This window comes from Odocoileus virginianus, chromosome 27, assembly GCF_023699985.2.
Source record: "Odocoileus virginianus isolate 20LAN1187 ecotype Illinois chromosome 27, Ovbor_1.2, whole genome shotgun sequence".
In the NCBI taxonomy this organism is placed as follows: Eukaryota; Metazoa; Chordata; class Mammalia; order Artiodactyla; family Cervidae; genus Odocoileus; species Odocoileus virginianus.
This window is the reverse complement of record NC_069700.1, coordinates 12,012,585-12,038,344: the sequence shown is the minus strand read 5'-3', so window position 1 is coordinate 12,038,344 and position 25,760 is coordinate 12,012,585. Positions and strand designations below refer to the sequence as shown.

The 25,760-nt window shown below is 41.2% G+C and overlaps 1 long non-coding RNA gene across 8 annotated transcripts in view; it reads right to left on the bottom strand.

Moving 5' to 3' along the window:
* The window catches only part of LOC110126271 (uncharacterized), a 147,485-nt gene that overhangs the window by 85,355 nt on the left and 36,370 nt on the right, over positions 1–25,760 (bottom strand). For 5 of the 8 annotated variants that reach the window (XR_011483848.1, XR_011483847.1, XR_011483849.1 and 2 more), the window contains exon 2: positions 21,269–21,343. This is a non-coding gene — a long non-coding RNA (uncharacterized lncRNA). Of the gene's footprint in view, positions 1–2,563; positions 2,728–11,088; positions 20,634–21,268; positions 21,344–25,760 lie in introns of those variants that run through there. The other 3 variants (XR_002310374.2, XR_002310370.2, XR_002310368.2) reach the window with 3 other exon arrangements.

The window sequence follows — 25,760 nt, the reverse complement described above, 5'->3', positions numbered from 1 at the left end:
GATGCTGAAGCTGAAACTCCAATACTTTGGCCATCTGATGCGAAGAGCTGACTCATTTGAAAAGACCCTGATGCTGGGAAAGATTGAAGGCAGGAGGAGAAGAGGATGACAGAGGATAAAATTGTTGGATTGCATCACCAACTCAATGGACACGAGTTTGAGTAAACTCCAGGAGTTGGTGATGGACAGGGAGGCCCGGCGTGCTGCAGTCCATGGGGTCGCAAAGAGTCAGACAAGACTGAGTGAGTGAACTGAACTGGATAAATCAATATAAACCTGTCGCTTTCTCCTGGGAGAACAATTCAAAGATGTTTTTTCCATAGATAGTTAATCAGAGTTAATATAGAAAGAGGAATATATACAGAATCACAGTGCTGTAGGACTTCGCCATTCTGTGTTGCTATGTATATGCACAACCATAGTCCATATATAATATCTAAACTTATTAAGTTACTTCTCCAATGGACTTCCCCTTCATAAACAGTCACCTAAACTCAAAGTCTAAGACTTCTTTATTTTTGCTTGCTGCTCACATATAAATATTTACAATGTCTGATAATTCTACCTCCAAAATATACTTTTTAATCCATCTTTTACCCTTATGTTGTTATTGTTTTGATAAAAATCTAATGAACTATTACACTAGCCTTCAACTTCCTAATTCTTTCTCTTCCTTTCTCAAGGATACATAATTCATTGTCTTAAAGCATGACTCTGATCCTGCTGCTGTACCAAAAACGTACAGGATAATGTCTGAGCACCTAAGCCTGCTATGAATTATGCCCACAGGTCAGGTTCCAAATTTGCATTCATTATTTCATTAAAAATAATTTATTGAGTGCCTATTGTTTGTCAGGTATTGGGGTCACAAAGTTGAAAAAGCAATTTTACATCTCATCACACTAATTCCATGTTTTTGCTCTAATTCCTTTGCTCTCTTAACTCACTCTTTGACTATCAAATACCTTCCAACCATAATCTCTCCAGTCCCTAATGAACTCTTTCCCAGTCTCAAAGTTGAGAAATGACCTACTTTTTGAAACTTCACAGTGCATTATTTATGGCAATTATTACTTTTTAGTAGTTTGGATATTTAAACATATCTTTTTTGCTGAGTACAATCATCATTAAGTGTAGAGACTAGACCTTGTTTATCTCTGCTGCCCAATAGCTAAGACAAGCTCAGTACATATTTGTTGAAAAAGCAAAGGCAACAAAGGAAAAATAGGCAAGTGGGACTACATCAAAGGGAAAAGCTTTTGGATAGCACAAGAGATGACCAACAAAATGAAAAGTCAACCTATGGAATGGGAGAAAAAGCTTGTATCTGAGAAGGTGTTAATATTCAAAATAAGGATGTCATATAATTCAATAGCTAAATAATAAGCAACCCAATTAAAAAATGGGTAAAGGGTCTGAACAGATATTTTTTCAAAGAAGACATACAAAAGGGCAAGAGGCACATGAAAAAGTTGCTCAGTATCACTAATCATCAGGGAAATGCAAATCAAAATCTCATTCCTTGTAGAATGGCTATTATAAAGACAGATGATAACACGTGCTAGAGAAGATGTGGAGAAAAAGAAACCCTTGCACAGTGCTAGTGAGAATGTAAATTGATTCAGCCACTTGGAAAACAGTAGGAAGATTCCTGAAAAAATTAAAAATAGGACTACCAGCCATCTTACTTCTGAAAGAAAATGAAATTAATATCTTGAAGTGGTATCTGCACTATCGTGTTCACTGAAGCATTATTTACACTAGCCAAGGCATGGAAACAGCTTAAGTGTCCATTGACAAATGAATCCATAAAGAAAATGTGATGTATCTGTATACAATGGAGTATTATAATACACAATTAAGTATTATCCAGCCATTACAAAGGAAAGAAACCTTGCCATTTGCAGTAGCATGTAAAACTTGAGTGTATTATGCTAAGTGAAATGAGTCAGACAATGACAAATACTGTATGATCTCACTTATATGCAAAATCTAAAACAACTGAACTCATAAAAACAGAAAAACAGAGAATAGATTGGTGGTTGCCAGGGGCAGGAGGTGGGTGGTTGGAAATGACAGAAATGGGTAAATGTGGTCAAAAGCTATCAACTTCCAGCTATAAGATGGATAAGTAAGTTATGGAGATATCATGTATAGTGTGGTGACATCATTAACAATATTGTATTGTATATGCAAACCTTGCTAAGAGAGGCGATCTTGAGTATTCTCACCACACGCACACACAAAATGATAACTAAGTGAGGTGATGGATGGGTTAATTAGCCTATTGTGTAATCATTTCAAAATATATCCATGTATCCAATCATCACATTGTATACCTTAAACCTACACAATGTTATAGGTCAATTGAATCTCAATGAATAAAAGAAATAAAATAAAAAATAACTTACTTGATACCAAAATGCAAAAACAAAAAGAGGCCCCTGTTGAAATAATGGATGCTTCAGCTGGGTTTAAGACAAGAGTTTTTGATTTATGATTTGAGGTAACCACGAGAAGAAATAAAACACGTAAACCCTTAATTGTTTAAATAGATATGTACCAGAGTTCTCTTTATGAAAATCAGCCTTCTTACCAAGAACACATCATAGTCGAGGTGTCACTCTTGTCCTGTTCTGCCCTTCCTGAGAACCGCTAGCTCCTTAAATTGGTCAATTGCTGGAAGGACTTGATGCTGACCCCTTAGTAGGCTTCTGCTTCTGCACCCTAGAGTCAGCAGAGGGTGAGTGTGGGAGAGTCTGAGCTCTCTTTAGCAAATGGGGTCCTTTATTTTTCACCCAGCATATGGCTATTTGAATGTATCAGAGTTTACTACCATTCAAGAATATAGAAAGGGTTACAGTGGAATAAGGGAAACAGTGTAAAACACACTGAACATTCCTGTTCTAAAAGGTCCTTTAGAGGCCTTTCTCCTAAGGCTCTAGTCTCCTGACAAGTTACTAGTCTCCTGTTTCCATTTTTCCTAACCCAATTCCTGACCATCCCTCATCAAAAACAGTGAGCTGACTTTTTATTTCTTTCTTTCAATGTTAGCTTTTTCCTCCCCTGTAAAAAAGTAGTGAAAAAAAGACAATTTCCTCTCTCAGAGTTATCAGTGCCAGTCAGTCATAGCCACTTTCCTTCCGAATTACAAGGAAATTGAACATTTCCTTGGACTTCAGAACTCTGGAAAATCCTAAAGCATTACAGGGCTTGGAACTGGTCTTTCTGATCCCATGGTTTTCAAACCAGGCATATAACCCAGTGGGCTACCGTGGTGGCTCAGTTGGTGAAAAATCAGTATGCAATACAGGAGATCAGGTTCAGTCCCTGGGTTGGGAAGATCCCCTGGAGAAGGAAATGGAAGCCCACTCCAGTATTCTTGACTGGAGAATTCCATAGACAGAGGAGCCTGGGTGGGCTACAGTACACAGGGTCACAAAGAGTCAGACAAGACTTAGCGACTAAACCACCACCATCACCATATAACCCAGAAGTGGGATGAGCAGTCATTCACTTCTTCATCTCAGTTCTTCAAATTGGAATAGAATGAAGTAGAAAATACCAGCATATTCCTGTCTATAGGAAGGGTAAGTATTGTGTTACAGTTCACTTATTTCTGTTGCATGTGTCCTGAGCTGCAACATGAAAAGTGTCTTAGACTTTTAAAGACACTTCTTTGACCGCCTGAACCTCAGCTTCCTCATCTTTTGGCTAATGAGGAGAAGAGAAGCTGAACAGGACTGTGGGAACACTCTTGCATCTCTCTGAATCTTTCTAGGTCAGTTTCTTACTGGGTTTTTTTTTTTTTTTACCTCTTACTGGTTTCTTACTGGGCTCACATTAAGACCCTGATTTTGGACACAGATATGTCATCGCTGATCACTTCTAGCTTATAGTTTGAAGGTGAAAACCATGTAGCTTTAAAAGCCGTTAAATAACTTTTCAGGTTCTTGCAGAACTTTAAGAAAGCACTGACCATTGCGTTATTTGGGGGTGGTGGTGGGGGCTGAGCTCTGGCATAGACACACACAAGCAGGACACCTGAAAATTTGCAGATCTTCCTAAATAGAGGCTTGTTTAAGAACTGTCCTTATTAGTGGCAGCAAAACAGGTCTAGTTACTGGTTACTGACACATTGATGAAATGTAGAGGCCGACATGTCTCCCTTCTTTTTCTCCATTGGAACTTCTCATCTGCTCTCCACTCCCAGCCCCAACTCTAGCCTAGGGACAGAGAAGCTGATGCCAGAGATTCTAGGTCACTTACTGGGTTAAATCCAGGCATGGTGAAGCCAGGGACAGACACTTTTCTGATTGGTATCTTTCTCCCTCCCAGTTTCTTGCTCAAATACAGCCCTGCTCTCAGAGCCTCGTCACTGATGTGCACGTGCTGTGACTTCAGTTGTATCCGACTCTTTGCGACCCTATGGACTGTAGCCCGCCAGGCTCCGCTATCCATGGGATTCTCCAGGCAAGAATACTGGAGTGGCATTATCAGAGAAATGCACATCAAAACCACAATGAGGTACCATTACACACCAGTCAGGATGGCTGCTATCCAAAAGTCTACAAGCAATAAATGCTGGAGAGGGTGTGGAGAAAAGGGAACCCTCTTACACTGTTGGTGGGAATGCAAATTAGTACAGCCACTATGGAGAACAGTGTGGAGATTTCTTAAAAAACTGGAAATACAACTGCCATGTGACCCAGCAATCCCACTTCTGGGCATACACACCGAGGAAACCAGATCTGAAAGAGATACGTGCACCCCAATGTTCATCGCAGCACTGTTTATAATAGCCAGGACATGGAAGCAACCTAGATGCCCATCAGCAGATGAATGGATAAGGAAGCTGTGGTACATATACACCATGGAATATTACTCAGCTGTTAAAAAGAATTCATTTGAATCAGTTCTAATGAGATGGATGAAACTGGAGCCCATTATACAGAGTGAAGTAAGCCAGAAAGATAAAGAACATTACAGCATACTAACACATATATATGGAATATAGAAAGATGGTAACGATAACCCTATATGCAAAACAGAAAAAGAGACACAGATGTACAGAACAGACTTTTGGACTCTGTGGCAGAAGGCGAGGGTGGGATGTTTTGAGAGAACAGCATCGAAACATGTATATTATCTAGGGTGAAACAGATCACCAGCCCAAGTTGGATGCATGAGACAAGTGCTCAGGCCTGGTGCACTGGGAAGACCCAGAGGGATCGGGTAGAGAGGGAGGTGGGAGGGGGGATCGGGATGGGGAACACATGTAACTCCATGGCTGATTCATGTCAATGTATGACAAAACCCACTACAATATTGTAAAGTAATTAGCCTCCAAATAAAAAAAAAAAAAAAAAAAAAAAACCAGAATACTAGAGTGGGTTGCCATGCCCTCCTCCAGGGGTTCTTTCCAACCCAGGGATTGAACCCGCATATCTTACATCTCCTGCACTGGCAGGTGGGTTCTTTACCACTACTGCCCTCTAGGAAGCCTTGTCATTGATGGTGATGGACTTTATTCTCCAGGCTGTGGGCCTGAGAAATACCCTCCCCTGCAGGGGCAGTGTTTCCAAGTTTCTGAGAGAGAAGCTGCCAGAATTTCTTGGTTGTTTCACCCCGAGCAGGCCCCTCTCCTCCTGTCATTTCCGCAACCCCCTGGCGAGAAACAGTATACTACTCTTCCCCTAGCGTTCCCAGCCACTGGGAAAAACGGAAGAACAGAACAGTGAGGGCAGCCGTCCACGTCTCCTGCCACGCAGGCCTCTTACCCTGCCCTGCTCACCGTGCCCCAGCCCTGCCCCAAGCCACAGGAAAGAGAAAATGCAGCCCAAGCTTAAAGAGGCCGTTTCTGTGTCACAGGGATGTGCCACTGGGCTGAAAATTAAGAGATTCTAACACCAGGACCCACTCCTTTCAGCGTACTGTATTTCAGCAGAAAGGCTATTTTAGGGCTCACAAGTAGTGACTGGCTGGCCCTTTAAAGGCCAATTTCGAATAGGAAGTAGAATAAAGATGGGGTGGCAAGACTCACTGATTTTGAACTGCCACCGCAGAAGAGTCGGTCCTGCAAAACAGCAGAGGCTCGGTCATCTTGCTGGGCTTCCCTGGTGGCCCAGGTGGTAAAGAATCTGTCTGCAATTTGGGAAACCTGCGTTTGATCCCCGGGTCGGGAAATCCCCTGGAGGAGGGCATGACAACCCACTCCAGTATTCTTGCCTGGAGAATCCCACGGACAGGAGCCTGGCGGGCTACCGTCTAAGGGGTCTCACAGAGTCAGACACGACAGAGACTAAGCACACATACTGTCGTCTTACTAAACAGTGCCACTGTCGGGAAGGAGCCCTGGGCAGCCGCAGTGTGTGAGGATGCCCTGGCAATTCCAACAGACACACCAACACGTAGAGGCTGACCCAGAGTCAACACAGAGCGGCAGAGAACGGAAGTGGGCCACAAGAGAAGGAGAAGGTGATGCAAACTCCACTCTTGAGATGCAGCAAGAAGATCAGTCTTGACTTATTTCTAGAATTAACTGTCAGGGCAATAATAATTAAACTTATTTTTTTATATCCTTTTAAAATATAATTCCAGAAATAACTGAGAGAAAAATGTAAATATTGGGAAATCTAAGCATTTAATAGCTATCTGCCAAGCTTAAAGTATACCAAACCCCTCTAAATTGTGTGATTTGATGTTGACAAGCTCATGAATATAATGCTATAATGTGTGAATATAAGAAAACAATGGGTTTTGATCATGAAGCTTATCACCAGAGGGAAATGCATTATAATTCATTTATAGTTAATAAATATTGAAAACTAGAATAAACTTAAAGCTAGTCTTTTATCATAAAACCCAGCATTTTTCTTCCCCCTTCTCTAACCCTAGTAGAAATATATTCTTTTTCTTTCTTTTTTTGTATTTTATAACCCAAAGAAATACTCTTTTTTTTTTTTAAGAAAACTTAGGGTTACAAATCATTGCCATGAGCTAACCCACATCTGAATCTAGAAAATGCACTTGGCATTATCCTTTTTTGTTCACATATATTTGAAGTAAATTACATCAAATTGTATTTGAAATACCAAACTGGCATTAATGGAAGATTTTTTTGCTCCAGGCACCATTTTAAAATAGATGAGCATAAAAATGCAGTCTGCATCATTAAGTTTATATGAAACTAGTGAGAATAAAAATCACCATGTAAGTTCTAATAAGATGTGTTTTTCATTTCAGTTTAATAACCCAAGACTATATTCATCTTCCTGTATAATAAATACACCGAGAGGAATGTATTCTTTTGTGGGCTTAACATGTTGAGGTTCTGTTTTTTTTCCCCAAGAAGATAGAGTTTTCTGGGAAGCTGGGTGAAGAAAATTCTTTAATATGGCAGTGTGGAGTATTATTATCATAAATAATTAATGTGCACAGCAGAAGAAAGCCGAGCTTCATTAATAATTCTTATTTTTAGTTGGCATAAGCTAGAGGTGCTGTGTCTTCTTTCATCCTATCTATGTCAATTTCCTTGATTTTAATTTCATAGATGTTAAAAATTTTAAAGATATGGTGCCTTATGCAGTGGGTTTTTTGTTTTTGACTAAATAACATCCTACTGCTAATTCTTACCTGCCCAGATATTTTTAGAAACAGGCAAAAGGAAGGAGAAAAAAAATTGCTGTGATGAGGCAAGGTACAGTGGGCATCAATGTCAGTGCCTTTCATCTTCCATTTCCCTCTGGGGCCAGTTAAGATGCTCCTTTGATTAGAACCTCAGGAAATATTAAGAAGCCCTGCCATGAATTTCAGTTCATCAAACCTGCCTGTTTATTTTTCAGATTCAAGGCTCATCTACCTTCTATAGGCCGAAAACAAAGGTTCTCCCTAATACAACCTTGCATTTGTGATCAACTAAATCACTTGTCAAAACCTCCAAATCTTTGATAACAGGCATTTGTAATTTATTAATTCTGCATCTGAGCAGGAAAGCAGCTAAGCATTTCTGATGAGCACAATGGGAGGAAATAAACAGCCCACAACAGAGGGCAGCGAGTTTGCCCTTTACGAGGAAAAACAAGGAGCATGCACAACAATCCAACTTAGGTGGATGGATAGCTAACCCGAACAGCTGTGAGATAACTTCTGATTGTCATTTCACAGGGGGTAGAGCCAGGAAGAAGGAGTAATTGATAAACCTTGGGAGAAAAAGAATTCTGACATAAGAACCCAAATCCTGGGTTCATGCATCTATGTTGGCCTCCTTGCTCAACACCTGGGCTGAGATTCTTATTTGCACCTGAGCTCTTTACCTAGCTGACCTTCATCTCACAGGTATCAAATAGTTTTCCATACAGTTCAGCTAAGGTGAGAGTGGAAATCCAAGAAGCACCTATAATGGGATATAAGATCCTGCTGCACCGTCTCTTGTATCTGGGTGATTCAAGTGCTCAGTTTAATACCATTTGCCTGGGTATGTATTTTCAGTCCTAGAATTCACTACCATTGCCACATGCTTTCTGCAGATCCCAAAGTCACACCTGGCACCTGGCCTCATCCTTAGAGCCGCACCATAGATGCAAGAAGGACCCAGGGTTAAGCAAAGGCCTCTATTTGCTTCTGAGATGGGTTTTACGTGGATCAGTACTAAGCAGTTTACTTGCAAGTGTGGGTCCATCTTTAATCTGGGCTCAAGGTGCACGGAGCCTTGACCGCCCCACAGCAGGAACCAAGTCTGGGCTGATAGTACACAGCCTGACGTTCTAAGACCAGTCTCTGCTGTTAAGTGGCAGACAAGCTATTTTACACCTAACTGTCTTTGACCTCACAGACTCTGAGCCTTGCCAGTGGTCTTCTCATCTTTGCAGACCTTCCTGCAAACAGAGGTCCTAGGCTGGACATGCTCTGCCTTCTTTCCACCCCACACTGTCCACCTTGTCCATTTCGTGGTCACGCTCTTCCTACTTCTCTGGTGGGCCTGCTGCTTGAAAGTTGATTTCTGGTCAAGCCAGGTTCCTGAGCTAGGCTACACTTTTGCTAAGGGTAGGAGAAAGCTCCTGAGCTTTTCAGCACTTGGAACATAGTTGGCCTTCAATAGTAACATGTTTTTATGAATAAATAAGAGATTGAATGAAGAGTTCACTGTGGAAGGTGAACAACCCCTTCAGGCTACAGGGTCTCCTGCTACTATCCCTGTCTCACCAACCTGGTGTTACTACCGCCTAAATCCTCGAGTTACTTTTGTTACTGTTGTTCAGTCGCTCAGTATCCAACTTTTTGCAACCGAACCAATATACTGCAGCATGCCAGGCTTCCCTCTCCTTCACTACCTCCCGGAGTCTGCTCAAACTCATGTCCATTGAATTGGTGATGCCATCCAACCACCTCATCCTCTGTCATCCCCTCTCCTCCTGTCTTCAATCTTTCCCAGACTCAGGGTCTTAATAGAGTCAAACTGGGTTCTCTGCTACCTTGGCTTGGTCTGATGACCTCAGTCCTCTCCACTGGACATGTCCACCCCCTTAGGCAATGCCTGTGGTTGGAGCACCTGTTTTATGAGCTTTGCTGTGCAGGTGCCCCTGGCAAGCCATGCAGAATGCATTGTCAAGGTCACACTCTGAGATCAGTGTGTTTCTTTAGAGCACCCCATCTCTCTTGTTCAGCGACACAGTGAGGTTACCTTGTTCTCCCTGGGTGATATCTTAGAATTTCCATGGCAAAGATTCCAGTGAGACAAACACACCTGTGTTTTAATTGTGTGTTTGCTTCAAGAATAGCAAGAGAGAGAAGTTTCTGTTTAACACTCCCAGGGTCAATAATTGGCAAAGGAAAAAAATGATATAAGGTGAAAGTGGCTGGCGGTGTATCCACACTGAAAAACAAACAAGAAATGCAGCCAGGTCCTGCCCTTCTCTGCCTTTCTCTGACCCAACCATAATCTTTGCATTGCAGGGTATTTAATTACTCATAGTAAACTTGCAGTGGGAAGTCAAGGGGTTGATCTGGCAAAGAATGTATCACATATCAAAACTGTGACCTCAGACACATTGAAGGCATGAAGAAATGATATATTCCTGAATACCAAAGTCAAAACAGGGTGACAAAATGCTAGGGAACGCTACTGCAAATGGAGAAGTCTTCCTTCACTTAGTAAAACTTTTTTCTGGCTTGATTGGAGACTGGCACAGGCTACTCAATGAAATATTTATTTAATAAAGAGTTTTTGTCTAGTGATTAAGAAGATGGACTGATGATCTTAAGGGCCAAGGCTCAAATCTTGACCATGCCTTTTGCTAGCTGTGTGATCCTGGGCAATTTATTAAACCTCTCTGTGCCTCCATTGTCTGATCTGTAAAATGGGGATGAGGCATGTGATGAGGATTTAAAAAAAAATAACACATAAAAATCTTAAATGAGTACATGACATGAATCAATAAGTAGAGTGATAACTGACTTAATAACTATTAGATATTATTATTTTTTTAAACATGATTTTCAGGGAATTACAAAGATAACATAATTTCCATTTAACATGATTTAATCTTTCTTGGAAAATGCACACAGGGCATTCCAACACTTTGGTGGCAACATGGGAATTCTGTTAGAGAATCAACACTGGTTTACACTGGACATCACTGCACGGTGGGAATCAGGACTCTAAGTCCCTCCAGCATTCAGCACGACATGAATCTGTACCTGAATGTCAATTTACTAACTTAAAATGAGTCATAATTTACCACCAAACTGAATGACTGATTTGCTTGGCTTAATCAGTGTATTCCCTTTCTTTATCAAGAAGCCAAATTAAGATTCTATGGCTGTCCCTGGTGGCTCAGTGGTAAAGAATCTGCCTGCCAATGCGGGAGACATGGGTTTGATCCTTGGTCTGGGAGGATACACAGGCAGCAGGACAACTAAATCCATGTACCACAACTACTGAGCCTGCTTCCTTAAGCCCCTGCACCCGAGAGCCCACACTCCACAACAGGAGAAGCCAGCACAGTGAGAAGTCCGAGCATCCCAACTAGGGAGTAGCCCCTGACCTCTGCAGCTAGAGGAAAGCTGGCATAGCAACGAAGACCCAGCACAGCTAAAAATATACATAGATACATTTTAATAAAAAAAAAAAAAAGAAGATTCTATAGCTGGTTTATGAAACACAGGGAGTTGAGTGATCTCTAGGTCATTTCCATGGAGTGGTGGCAAATTGCTGAGTTACCTACGTGTGCTTGGCCCACATCATAGTACTTTTAGCATTCCAATGAGCTTTATCTTTGCACTGAAAAGAAGCAGTTGAAAATTTCTTACACTCCCAACTCTACATTCCTAGATTCTGTTTAGGGCCATGCCTCTCAGGTCTGCTTGCCATGGCAATTCCTTATCATGAGTATCTCAAATAGGCTATCATTTCAAGTGTACACTGACTAAATTTTCACTTCCTAATGGCATCAAAAGGGGCCTCTGAATTCCAGTATTAGAAATACCCCAGAATCACACCCTGAAGTCCTACAATAAAGAGGATTTTCTTCTCTTCAATGAGTGTCACTTTCTCATGTTTCCTGCCCCCGAGGACCACTTTGGTTTCCATCTGACTTTTTGACTTATGGCCCACTGTTCTCTATCATCCGTGTAAGTAACAACTATCATTTTGCTAGTAAACTCAGAAGTGCCATTTACTAGATAATTTTGGTCAATAAAATGTCAGATGTACTATATTTATTATGTCTTTTAAACTAGTAGTCAATAAAATAAAATCCTCTAAGCCAGACCAGAAAATGGCTTACTAAAGGAAGAGATCTGTGGAAGTAACAAGGGGCAATGTTTCATTCTTGAGGTAACTTGGGCCTGTTTATTATTCCATTTACATAGATTTCAGCAAACAAAAATAAAAAAACATAAGAACTGTGCCCCTCCCTGCTTTTTTAAAAAGTGTCTTGCTCCAGAAGATTTTTTTCCAAAAATATTATGTCAAACTTGGGATTTTTAACAGTATTTGTTCCATAAAGTGTTTCACTTTTGATTAAAACATATCACACTTGAGAAATGATTGAAAGTCACAAAAACATTAACTATAATGAACTCATTTAAACAGAGACAGACGTGCGTCCCCACTGGTTGTCAAAAGTTCTCAAAAGACAGTTTTCAAAGACAAGGTCCTACAGACTTTATCCATCTGTCTTCACCAAAGAACAGCTTACATGTTATGGAAGGAAGTGGTTCTATAAACACAATTTGGAATTATTGAGCTCTTGATTACTTATAGATCTCAGTGGGAAATCAGAATAGCCATGGGCTCAGAAGGGAATGCCAAGAGCATTTTTTTTTTAATTTGGATTAATAGGTGGCTGGAATGAACATAAAATCACATTTATTGAGGAGGGAATGTGTTTCACTCTTCTCTTTGGATCCCGTAATGGGATTGTTCTCGTCTTCTCAAGTCCTCCTTGGTCTTCCCTCATCATAGTGAAAGAAACAGAGAAGTAGATTGTATTCCTTATATCAGCCCTTTTGTTCCTAGTCCCTAAATTCCTGGTCTCCACTTCTGAAGATGCCTATTTTAAACTAAACACTTAGCAGGGCTCTAAGACATAAATATCTAGGTTCTTGCTTAATTGTCGCTGATGAATTAGAAAAAGCATTATGACTCCTAAGGGCATTTATAAGATGTTTGATGACACTATGCATGTTATCTTCCTACTATTTCCTTAAACCCAGACCATACAATTCCAGTGAAAAAAAGGGAGGGAGCTTAGATATTAAATTTATCCTTACTTCATTTTGCGTAGAAGTGAAGGCCCAGATAAATGAGATGAGATTTTGTATTTTATGTTCACTTTTTCTTTAGGGAAAAAACTGTCTTGATTTAATGATGTGGAAATCTGACTTTTCAAAAAAAATATAAAGAGATTGGCTTTAAAACCTACTGAAAAGCAACCCTAGTGAGTTATCTTTCAGAATCTCCTTTGTGGTTATAGATAGGTCTCCAGTATCTAGCAGCACTCATAAATATTTGATAAGTGATTAAGTAAATGAAAGAATGTGTCCTATATCAGTATTACAAATAAGTTCATGGGTAATGTTGATACATAGGTCATGAAAATGTGTGAACTAGTGTTAAATTTTGGAAGAAAAAGGCAAAGTTGTCTGTCTAACAATTATAACTGTGTATAACGTATTTTTGAATGCTACTGAAACCACAAAAAGAATGTGAAGTGATGTATGATTTAAGGTTTTCTGAAATGTTATTTTCTAAAGAAAATTTATTTTTATTTATAATATTGAGGTTCCCAGGTGGTGCTAGTGGTAAAGAACCTGCCTGCCAGTGCAAGTATTTGGCTATGTCAGATCTTAGTTGCAGCATGCAGGATCATCAATCTTGGTTGGTTCATGTAGCATATGAACTCTTAGTTGGGGCACGTGGGATCCAGTTCCCTGACCAGGAATAGAACCTGGGCCCCCTGCACTGGGAGCTCAGAGTCTTAGCCACTGGGCCACCAGAGAAGTCCCCTAAAATGTTATTTAAATCTATGTTAAAATGATTTTGGTTTCAGGATTAAGTTATTCCTTGGCTTAACTGCATGATTGCTTTTTGTGGGTTTTTTTTTTTTTTTTTTTCATTTTGCTTTAGAGGTGTGTGATGAGCATCTGGTCCCATCATTTCATGGCAAATATATGGAGAAACAGTGGAAACAGTGGCAGACTTTATTTTTCTTTGGCTCCAAAATCACTGCAGATGGAGACTGCAGCCATGAAATTAAAAGATGCTTACTCCTTGGAAGGAAAGTTATAACCAACCTAGACAGAATATTAAAAAGCAGAGACATTACTTTGCCAACAAAGGTCTGTCTAGTCAAGGTTATGGTTTTTCCAGTGGTCATGTATGGATGTGAGAGTTGGACCATAAAGAAAGCTGAGTGCCGAAGAATTGATGCTTTTGAAATGTGGTTTTGGAGAAAACTCTTGAGAGTCCCTTGGATTGCAAGGAGATCCAACCAGTCCATCCTAAAGGAAATCATCCCTGAATGTTCACTGGAAGGACTGATGCTGAAGTTGAAACTCCAGTACTTTGGCCATCTGATGCGAAGATCTGACTCATCTGAAAAAACCCTAATGCTGGGAAAGATTGAGGGCAGGAGGTAAAGGGGACGACAGAGGATGAGACGGTTGGATGGCATCACCGACTCAATGGACATGAATTTGAGTAATCTCCAGGAGTTGGTGATGGACAAGGAGGCCTGGCGTGCTGCAGTCCATGGGGTCTCAAAGAGTCGGACACAACTGAGCGACTGAGCTGCTGAGTTGATGAGGAAAAATAAACTAACTGGGACAAACTTTACTCCATGTTGCTTTAGAGGAGTGTAGGAGGAATTCCTATGTGGAACACCGGTTCCTATGTTCATCTCATATCCATCTTCACTGTCAAAGAAATACATGATCTCTCTTCCTAGCTATTTCTCTGCCCTGTGAGACTCCTACACAAGGCATGTCACACACCATTTCCCCTGGGTCATGTCAGAGCTGGAAGGAAGTAGCGTGTGAATAAGAGTGCCATCTGCAGTAAACACAGCTAACACCTCTATCAGCCCAGATCACTTCCTGGGTGCTGCCCGCGGGGGAGCCGTGTCCGTGCTTTCTCCTTATCCCAGGCTCTGTTTATATCACCTGTTCAAAGACACTGCCAGAGCCAGCTCTCCTCCCCATTCAGATGCTAATCCAGCACAAAAAAGAAAATGAGCCTTACTTAAAATGAACCACAGCTAAGGAGGCTTGTTAAACAAAGCAAAAAGCACTTTGAAAAAATAGTAATTGGTAGAGAGGAAAGAAATGTTCAGTTTCTATTTTTTTTTTCCTGCTTGGCAGAGGACTGTCTATGTAATAAGGACGAAATGGATTTTAGAGGGTAAGGACCCAACAATGCTTGAGAGGCTGGCTGGGGGAACAGCCTCTAAGGCAGAGCCATTCAACTGCCTTCAGTCACTTCCTATTTTTAATATTAAAGGAATATGGAGAGAAACAGGACAGAACATAGCGTTCTGGGAAACCAGTAATCAAATGGCCTAAAGCTAATGTTTACTTTTTGGAATGTTTTACGAAGGCAATACTTGGAGATGTAGAAAAGAGAGAGAGCACCTAATAATAGCCTTTCAGTGGCGGAAATAGAAAGGCAGCACAGACATGATAATTGAATTTGGTTTGGATGGTCAAAATCTGTGTGATCCTACAGCTGTATTTTCTAAACCATCCGCTTGACTTTTAATACATGTTCTACATTTTGTTTCCTTTGCCCATTGCTGCATTTGAAAATTGCTAATTACCTTAAAGGCTGTTCAGTTTTCCTGTGCTACTCTTTTTTCTCTTTCCCTCTTACAAACAGAGATGCTTTGCCTTCGTGAATCCTCAGTCCTCAGTTCTCTTACCTAGCCCTCAAAGCAGGTCAACAGGGGATTTGGGTCAAAGCAGATCCTGAAATTATTTTTGTGGGGAAAAAATATGAGAGAAAAATCAAAAAGTCCAGCTCTATCCCCCCAAAACACGGCTTGATGCCTACTTGCGCATCGCCCTGGTGCACACAACAGGCAAACAAAGGGATGGGAGAGTTTTTGCTGCACTTACTTCAAGACAAGGTATCGTTTGAGCCATGAAAAGTCATAACTTCCAAAGTAGTAATATAGTTCTGCTTATATATTTCGAGTCCTTATTCTGTTTTGTATAAACATTTATGTCCCTAAACCCTTTTTGAAATCTTCCAAAAGGAGAATCTCCCTGGGTTCCAGTATATGTTTATTTGACCTTGGGTTGTCATTAAGAGCAGTGCCATGTCCGTGCTATAAATTAATATCACTCTCTAATGTTTGTATTACAAGTTCTGGACATCCGGGAGCACTTAGGATGACTCTGGAATTTGAGCAGTAGTCCCATATATGTGGACTTGCATTGACTTGCAATATTAAGAAAATAAAAGATTATAGTTGGGCTCAGAAAAATGATTAGACTGTGTGTGTCTCCTTTACTCTTTGTTTCTTGTTAACCCAGATTAATAACCTTTGACATTTGAATGAAATGTTCATAAAGTATTTCCAAATATCTTCCCCCATTTGAATGAATCCCAGTGAATCAGAGCACTGTCTTCACAGACTCCCGAAGCTCAGGTGGAGGTACTGAGCTGCTCAGGGTAAAATTACTAATAAGAGGTAGAGCTGGGGCACAGTGCCATGTGTTCACCAACACTTATTGAGCACCCATTATGTGCCAGGTATGATATTCAGTGCTGAAAATACAACCCAATTCTGGCCCTCAGGGAGTCTGTCATCCAGTGGAGATGACAGATATACACTAAAACTAAACAATTATTTAATTGCAGTTGTGAAATATACTATGAAGGAAAAGTATAGTGAACAATAAGGGTATAGAACAGGAGACCTGTAGTACTTAGTTAATTGCAAAAACAGAATCTACTCTACCTGGCTTAAGAAGAAAAGAATTTTTCCAGGATAGTTAGAAATTTACAGAAACTTCAGAAGGGACAAGTAAACAACCTAGGATAGAACCATCAGGAATTAGAGCAGCCAGAAGAACCACCCAAACTCCTCTAGATGGCTCTAGTAGAAATCTCACTGCTGCCTCCTTTTGTTGCTCATCACAAGGTTCCTATGATGTTACAGAAACTCAAACCCCGACAGAACTTTAACTACAAAAGGACCCAGTGTCTCTGCAGTTGTGCTTGCCAGAAGAGCTAAGAAGCCCAGTGCCCTTCATCTGCCCTTCCCTAGCCCCCTGCCAGCACTGCTTTTCATGGCTCATTTCTTCTGCCAAGTCTATTGCTAATGCATCTACTTGGCAGAACACAGATCGTGTCCAGATCTTATTGCAAGAGCTTAGAAAGTATACTTTTATTTGTTTAGCTTTCTAATACTTGTAACATTTCTAACATTACCATGATTCCAAAACCAGGAAAAGAAACTACAAAAAGATAAAATTACAGGTCAATATATCTGATAAATATAGATGCAAAAATTCTCAACAAAATATCTGCAACCGAATTCAACAATATATAAAAAGGATCATAAAGCGTGACCAAATGGGACTTACTCCAGGGAAGCAAGGATGGTTTAATATTCATGAATCAATTAATGTGATATACCACATTAACAAAAGGAAGGATAAAAATTACATTATTATCTCAATAGATACATAAAAAGCATTTGACAAAATTCAACACCTGTTGATGATAAAAAACTCTCATCAAAGTTGGTATAGAGAGAACATATATCAACATAATAAAAGCCATTTATGACAAACACCCAGCTAACATCTTACTCCTTACCTTGTTTCTAATTTTAGAGGAAAGACTTTCAACTTTTCACCATTGAGTATCACAGCTGGGAAATTAAACTGCCAGATGTGGAAATCAGTCCCTAGATTTCCCTCAGCATGCAGCTCTCTAAGATAGTTGGTCGAACTAAATTTTAGAATAACACATTTTCTCTGAAGAGTCTAGCAACGAATTTAAAGATTATTGATACCATAAGATTACAAAACCTATGAGGAAGAGTGGAAAGACCAATGACATAAGACTCTGAGGATCTGGGTCACTCTCATGGTTAGAATCAACTGACAGTTTCCCACTAATTTTAGGGAGCAATTCAAATTACTTAATCTGTTCCCAAAGTCCGTTTTGACCCCTGTCTACCTCCGTTGATACACTGGCTACACTGGGCTTTTTTCAGTAACTTTAATGCGTGAAGTTCTACCCTGCAGTGGGACCTTCCGACAGACTATCTCCAGCACATGAAAAGTTTTTTCCTCCAGTCATTTCTCCCTTCACCTACCTACCTCAAATTCCCCCACATCCTTCCCATGTGAGCTGAACTCAAGTCTTGGCAAAGCCAACCAAACCTCCAGACTAGATTAGGGTTTTAAAGCAGTATGGTGGGTTGACTGCCTAACAACTCCCCAAACCCCACTAGAATTAGGGGTCTTTCCTATCTATACATTTATAATCTTACTCACCTTTTAAAGAATCATGGTATATGTTAATACTGGGAGAAAATCTACAACAAAACGAGAAAAACAAACAGCAGCAGCAAACATGAACTCTGAAGTGAAGTCGCTCAGTCGTGTCCGACCCTCTGCGACCCCATGGACTGTAGCCCTCCAGGCTCCTCCATCCGTGGGACTCTCCAGGCAAGAATACTGGAGTGGGTTGCCATTTCCTTCTCCAGGAGCTCTTCCCAACCCAGGGATGGAACCCAGGTCTCCCACATCGCAGGCAGACGCTTTACCATCTGAGCCACCAGGGAAGCTCCAACATGAACTTTAGTAGTTCTCAAACCTGATGAAATTGCAATTATGTAATTCATAGAACATGTAATGATTAACATCTAATGGACACATTTTTAATAAATGCTGATCTGCAGTAGGGGAACATTTTACCACAAAATCACAAAATCTCAGTGAGAGGAGCCTCAGAAGGTCATCTTGCCTTTTTAACAGAATCACAACCTAGCCATTGTTAGCAAAGGAAAACACATCCTATTTCCAAGCATGATCCTTTTCTATTTTTACAGTTCATTTTTTAGGGAGGAGACATTCTATAAGGCTTCCCACACTAGTGGCAAAGAACCTGCCTTCCAATGTAGGAGACTTAAGAACCACGGGTTTGATCCCTGGGTTGGGAAGACTCCCTGGAGGAGGGAATGTCAATCCACTCCAGTATTCTTGCTTGGAGAATCGCGTGGACAGAGGAGCCTGGCGGGCTACAATCCATGGGGTCTCAAAGAGTTGGACATGACTGAAGCGACTTAGCAAGCATGTATGCATACATTCCATATTTAACAACATTCTTCATCACAATATTCTCTGTCAGAGTAAATGCAAATGCTTCTTCCTCTGATGTATACCCTTCTTTTCTCTTTCTCCCTGTCTCCCTACCCTCAACCCATGGAGTTTAGAAACAACTCACTGGGCACTGTTGTAACAGCCTCTTTTTGGGAGCTGTAGACCTCTCTGGGAATGGCTTTCAGGGGTTCCCTCTCCTCTGGCAACTACTCCTAAAAGATAGGAGTTGACACCCAGCTACCATGTCTATATTCTGTCCCTGTTTCGGCTCCTGGCCTCACAATCAGTCAGGGCTGCTGGTAGACCCAACAGATTTTTTTCTCTCCCTGGGGCCAGAGAGACATGCCTTAGAACAGAAGACTTGAGTCATCTAGATATCAAAGCCAGGGAGAGAAGGCTTATGGGCTTTGTCCTTCCCCAAATTGTTTTACATGGTTTGGTGACTTCAGCTTTCTTTCGCATTCAATAGATTATCCTAGCCCTTCAAGTAAGTTCCCTTTCAGTTTTTGTTTAGTCAGTTTTTGTTACTTGCATCCCAGGGAACTTGAACTAGTATAAGATACCCAATATCTTATCTGCCTGCTGGCATTGTACCATGGCAAAGTGGAGCAAATATTAATCAAATTCCCCAGATTTCTGGAGAAAAGTACTACAGATTTGAGGATCCATTCCAATTTGCCAGGAGATTAAGCACAAAATTGGATTCATGCTCGGTCCTTCCCACTAGCTCACTTTAAGTTACTTATTCCTTCACCCACTTTCCTCTGGCTTCTAAGGGGCTTGTGGAGGTTTTAGTTTAACTCCACCTGGGAAGAGATTTTATTTTCACTTAGCTCTCTTCTATAAGTAGAATGGACTTATCTAGTTATTTTTTTTCTTATAATACTTCTTTTCTAACTTTTTAGCCATTTCCAACTTCTCTGAAATTCTCCTCCAGGCACTTCACATCACACTAAACACTTTAGGAAGTGACTTAGTCATGTAGAGATGTGATGGAGTTCTCTAGTATGGAGTCCAAGAAAGATCTTAATTTTATCTCAACATCTGGATAGGCGCATTTAACTAAACTATGCATTTTGGAATGGTTCCAAAGCACCTGAGGGTAGTTGCAGTACCTTCGAGGTTTGCAGTAATGCAAAGATTTATATGCAGCATTTACCCCATGCTGGTTCGGAGTGTTATTCTTTTTCATCATTTGATTTATATACCTGCTCGAAGTTTTTTCAGTTGTAGGTGAGATCTCTGTGTCAGCCTCTGAACAGAAGCCGCCTGGAAGACACATCTCGTCTTCCACAGCCCTGCAGTATCCAGCACAAAGCCAAGCATAGAACTAGGTGCTAAGAAACTATCTCCAAAACAGTCATTGTACTTGCAAAGCCCAAAACTTAGCAGCCAAGTACCACTACCCAAGGGTCCTGATGCATTCTATTATCAGATATCTTGGTATTTCACAGTTCTCAAAAGAAAAACACACACATTCACACACTTAACTAAACGTCTTTGGATATGACCAAAGCTTTATAAGGAGATACTTCAAGAAATCTAAATAATGTTGATGCAAGTTTTTCTAACTCCCATTGTAAAGCTCAGATGTGCCTTTCTGTCCTGGAATGCATCTTCTTCCTTCAGCCACTCCCAAAGCCAGGTGAAGTGGATTCATGTTTTTGGCAATGTTAGCAGATTCTGGCCGTGCATTCCCCCTTGTGCCTCTCCATCAGGTTCTCACCTTTGATCCACCACCAGAAGAAATAGTGAAAGTCTCGTAATCCAGTTAAGGAGTTCATATTTTGAAGCTGTGCGAAATGACCAATAGCATTTATTTTACATTTAAAATTTAAGTACTTACGTGGGAAGAAACTGTACGAACAGATCAAGACAAATGGTCAGGGAAATTTGGGGAAATATTCACCCTTTAATATGAATGGAGCTCAATCACAGGATGGCTTGGATGACAGGCTTGAGCAGGTGTCAGCCATACCACTCACATGCTGTCCACGTGCCAACCTGGATGCTGAGGTGGGACACTTGCAGCCTTAGCTTGCAACCCTCTGTGCAAGGCTGGGAGTGCCCTGTGCCCTAAATGGAGCTTGTTCTCCTGTTGGTCTTCCTGGCTTAACCCTGAGCCCGTGAGAGACAGGGCTGTGAATTATTTGTATGGCTAGTGTCTAGCCTAGGTAGGCATTTAATAGTCATGAGCTGAATGTTGGCCTTTTCAGGTATACTTGGCTAACTCCATCATTTAGCTTTACGTATTATTCGGAATTGGATTACTGCTGTGCCATTCAGTAAAAAGAAAACATCCTCACATGCCATGTGTGCCCCCAGAATAACTGCTCTTTTTATCCTTAGGGGCCACTGGGGACTAAGCTGCAGAAGGAGAGAGAGGATTGGACGATGAGTAACAAGCATCCCAGCTGGTGGCTCATACCTGAAAGCTGCTTGTTCATGCTCCATTAGGCTCTGGCCTTGAACTGGTGACATCTCTTTGACATTAAGGGTGGCACTGGAAAAAATGGAAAAAGGATATTCACCAAGGTTTCCAATGGAAGTGATGTAGTGAAAACAGACCTGAACTCCCAATTTAACCATTTTTAGGACAGCTGTTATATATTAGGTGCTTGCTGTGTATCAGACAAAGGGTTAATCACATTATAAGCACTGTCTCATTTAATCCTTACAAACCTCTGCAATTAGTATTATCTTTCTTTTACAGATAAACTGAGGCTAAGGAAGAGGAAGAAACTTTTCCAAGATGACTCAGTATTACATATCTGTCTCAGAGCTAGGACACAGATGTAAGAATGAACTCCAACACACATAGTTTAGCTTCTGATCCATATACCTTTTATGACAAAGGAAGATCACTTAAAAGCTATGTGATGTTGGCCAGGCATTTTAACTCCTCTGAGACTTGGTTTACTGGAAAGAAATTTAGAAATGGCAATGTCTGTCTCACAGGATTATTATGAGGTTTAAGTGAGATAATAATACATGAAGGCAGAAGCATGATCTTGGCACATAGAAGGCATTAAATAAAATATATATTTTTGGATAGCAAGGAGATCAAACCAGTCAATCTTAAAGGAAATCAACCCTGAATAATCATTAGAAAGACTGATGCTGAAGCTGAAGCTGCAATACTTTGGCCACTTGATGGAAAGAGCCGACTCATTCTAAAAGACCCTGCTGTTGGGAAAGATTGAGGGCAGGAAGAGAAGAGGGTGACAGAGAATGAGATGGCTGGATGGTATCACCGACTCAACGGACATGAGTTTGAGTAAACTCTGGGAGATAATGAAGGACAGGGAAACCTGGCTGGCTGCAGTCCATGGGGTTGCAAAGAGTGGGACATGACTTGGCAACTAAACAGTGACAACAAATATTTTTTCTCTTCTTTAGGGCTGAATACACTTAGAAACTCAGAAAACTGATTGAGTAATAAATACACTGGCACAGAGACAGAGATGGTATGATGACCTTGGTCCTTGTGGAGCTGGCATGGCCATGGAGATGGCCCTTTCTAACACTTGGGACAAGGGGCTGGGGTGTGCACACAGACAAGTCAGAGGGTCTATGGCCTTCTCAGGAGTGATTTGATGATGTACCATGACTATACAGCCATCACTCCACACATGCCTCTCCCACTGACAAATCTGCCACTAGAGTAGAATGGATATGTGAAAGTGAAAGCATTGGTCCCTCAATTGTGTCTAACTCTTTGCAGCCCCATGGACTGTAGTCCAAGGCCACCAGGGTTCTCTGTCCATGGAATTCTCCAGGCAGGAATACTGCAGTGGGTAGCCATTCCCTTCTCTAGGGCATCTTCCCAACACGGTAATCGAACCCAGGTCTCCTGCACTGTGGGCAGATTCTTTACCGTCTGAGCTACTTGTATGTGTAACTAAATTCATGCTTGTGCACATGTCAGTGTGTGTGCGTGAAACAGTTTTCCATCATTATCACCAAGATTCCCTCATTGAGAATATTTGATAGATTCAACGCCAGTGACTCATTACTACCTTTTGCTAAACATTAATTCTGTAAAGTTTTCAAAAATTGGTTTAAGTTCACACAGAGGAAAATCCTGATTTCATTGTTACCTTCAGCTAGGGACTATGAATAACCAGACAGGACAAGTGAACCCACTGTTTGCTCAGTGCTGTACTGTTATCACCTACAACGCATTTGTGAAACATTTCCAGTTCTTCCCTGGTTCAGTTCAGTTCAGTTGCTCAGTCATGTCTGATTCTTTGAAACCCCATAGACTGCAGCATGCCAGGCCTCCCTGTCCATCATGTAGTCCTGGAGCTTGCTCAAACTCATGTTCATCGAGTCTGTGATGCCATCCAACCATCTCATCCTCTGTCATCCCCTTCTCCTCCTGTGTTCAATCTTGCCCAGCATCAGGGTCTTTTCCAAAGAGTCAGTTCTTCTCATCAGGTGGCCAAAGCATTGGAGTTTCAGCTTCAACATCAGTCCTTCCAATGAATATTCAGGACTGATTTCCTTTGGATGGACTGGATGGATCTCCTTGAAGTCCAGGGGACTCTCAGGAGTCTTCTCCAACACCATAGTTCAAAAGTATCAATTCTTTGGTGCTCAGCTTTCTTTATAGTCCAAATCTCACATCCATACATGACTACTGGAAAAACCATAGCTTTGACTAGATGGACCTTTGTTGGCAAAGTAATGTCTCTGTTATTTAATATTCTGTCTAGGTTGGTCATTGCTTTTCTTCCAAGGAGCAAGTGTCTTTTAATTTCATGGCTGCAGTCACCATCTGCAGTTGTTTTGGAACCCAAGAAAATAAAGTCTATCACTGTTTTCACTGTTTCCCCATCTATTTGCCATGAAGTGATGGGACCAGATGCCATGATCTTTGTTTTCTAAATGATGAGTTTTAAGCCAACTTTTTCACTCTCCTCTTTCACTTTCATCAAGAGGCTCTTCAGTTCCTCTTCAATTTCTGCCATAAGGGTAATGTTATCTGCATATCTGAGGTTATTGCTATTTCTCCCAGCAATCTTGACTGGCAATCTTCCCTGGTAGAATAAGGGATTCTTATTTCTTCTGCTCCCAAGGCTCTCTGTATCTGCCTCTCTTCTAGCATCAATACTTGGTTATGTTACTGATGATACTGTGATGCTCTTATGTTGATTTCTTCTACCTACCATCATCTCTTAGAGGGCAAGGAGTCTCTTTGTTCCATTCTCTAGGGCAATACCTACAAGTACTTACAGAAATTGTTGGTTGAAAGACTAAATGGAAAAAAGATAGTTGAAAGGAGTCAATGAAATACAGTTGAAAATGTAAAGGATAAGGAATATGATCTAAGAAAACATATGGAATGAGACAAGCCAAGTGGATACATCTATTGATGTTCTTTGCTCACAGAATCTGATGACAAGAACATGCATCCTAAAGAGTTCCTCTTTACTTTGTACATAAAATGCCAAATTATAGGCCAGTCACAAAAGCAGTCATGGTTTTATAATTCAGACTCACCCTAATAAGAGGAAACAGAGTAGAGGGAAATTAAACTTTGAGCCTCTCTCTAGTTATCAGGGAAGAAAAAGGCTGAAATGCTGGTAAATACAGAGGGTCTGGGAAGAGTTGCAAGTAAGTTACATAAAGGGATCAACTTCTATTCAGAATTTCCTGAGCAATGATTAGACAAACAACTGTAATGTTTAAAGCTGTGTGAGGTATACAGGATCTAGTACTATATCCATTTATCTCCTTCCTTTCCCCAGATTCTACAACTCAATAGTAATGTTAGTTTCTGGAGAGGCCAATACCTGCAGTGAATGTGAGCTGACTCAAGTCTCTGGAGTCTTGGAAACTAATGTGGTTCATTCACACTGACTCAGAAACCCTGGCTTAAAGGTGACTCCTTAGACCCCTGGTAGGACCCTATAGAACCAAAGGGAACACAAATGGTAGACCAGATGTCCAGACGTCAATGCACACAGGCTGAGTGTGGGATTGAATGAACTTTCCTGTGGACTCTTATAAAAAAGACCAACTCTAAAAGGCAGCTCAAAGCTGAACAGATCCTAGTTTGTCCACATATCTTTGAGATGTGACTCCTCCTCAGCTTTCCGGCAGCTCGCCCAGCGCTCCGAGGGAAACTCAGTGAGCCAGAGTTCACCTGGGTTTGTCAGCCCCCAGGGGAATCTGTTTGCTCTGTGTGCTTCCTTTGTCATTCTGCGGGAACTGGGTCAGCTTTTCAAGAGTGAAAATGTCAGAGGGATAAAGAGGCTCCCTTGAAAAGATCTTTTCCAACGCAGAAAGGAAGCATCTCAGCATACCCCTTAAATAACAACATACAGCCTGACAGCCTTGCTTCCGACCCAAAGAAAGAAAAGAGACCGAGAAAACGCTGGGTAACATTTACACACACACCCCTTCACTCGGGAGACAGCTGGGCTGGGGCTGTGTCATCCCAAACACTGAATTAAAGGAACGGAAACATCAACTCTGTGGAATCTTTTGGATGGCAAACTAGGCTAGCAAGCAGACAAAGGAAGGCTTTCAGCAAAAGCCCCGATTTTTTTTAAATTGTAGCATACTTGGACCGTAAGGCTGCTGCCCCGAGAAGCATGGATCTGTGACTCCTGGGGAGAAGCCCCATCCAGGCCGCTGTCTCCCGCAGACCCCAGCACAAACAGAAGGTCCCTGTGGAGGGCGGCGACCTGTGACTGCACTGGTCCATTCAGTGGTTCTAGAAAGATGCCCCCACTGGTGAAATTGATTTTACCATATTCACTGGGCTGTTAGGAAGATAAATATTGCAACAGTCTGGCTGAAAGAATCCTAGGAAGCATTGATCATGAGGTTACTTGCGATGTGGGAGCAGGCTTTAAAAAGACTTAAGCCCAATTCACCAGCATATATATGCTGAATTCCTTCCAAATTAC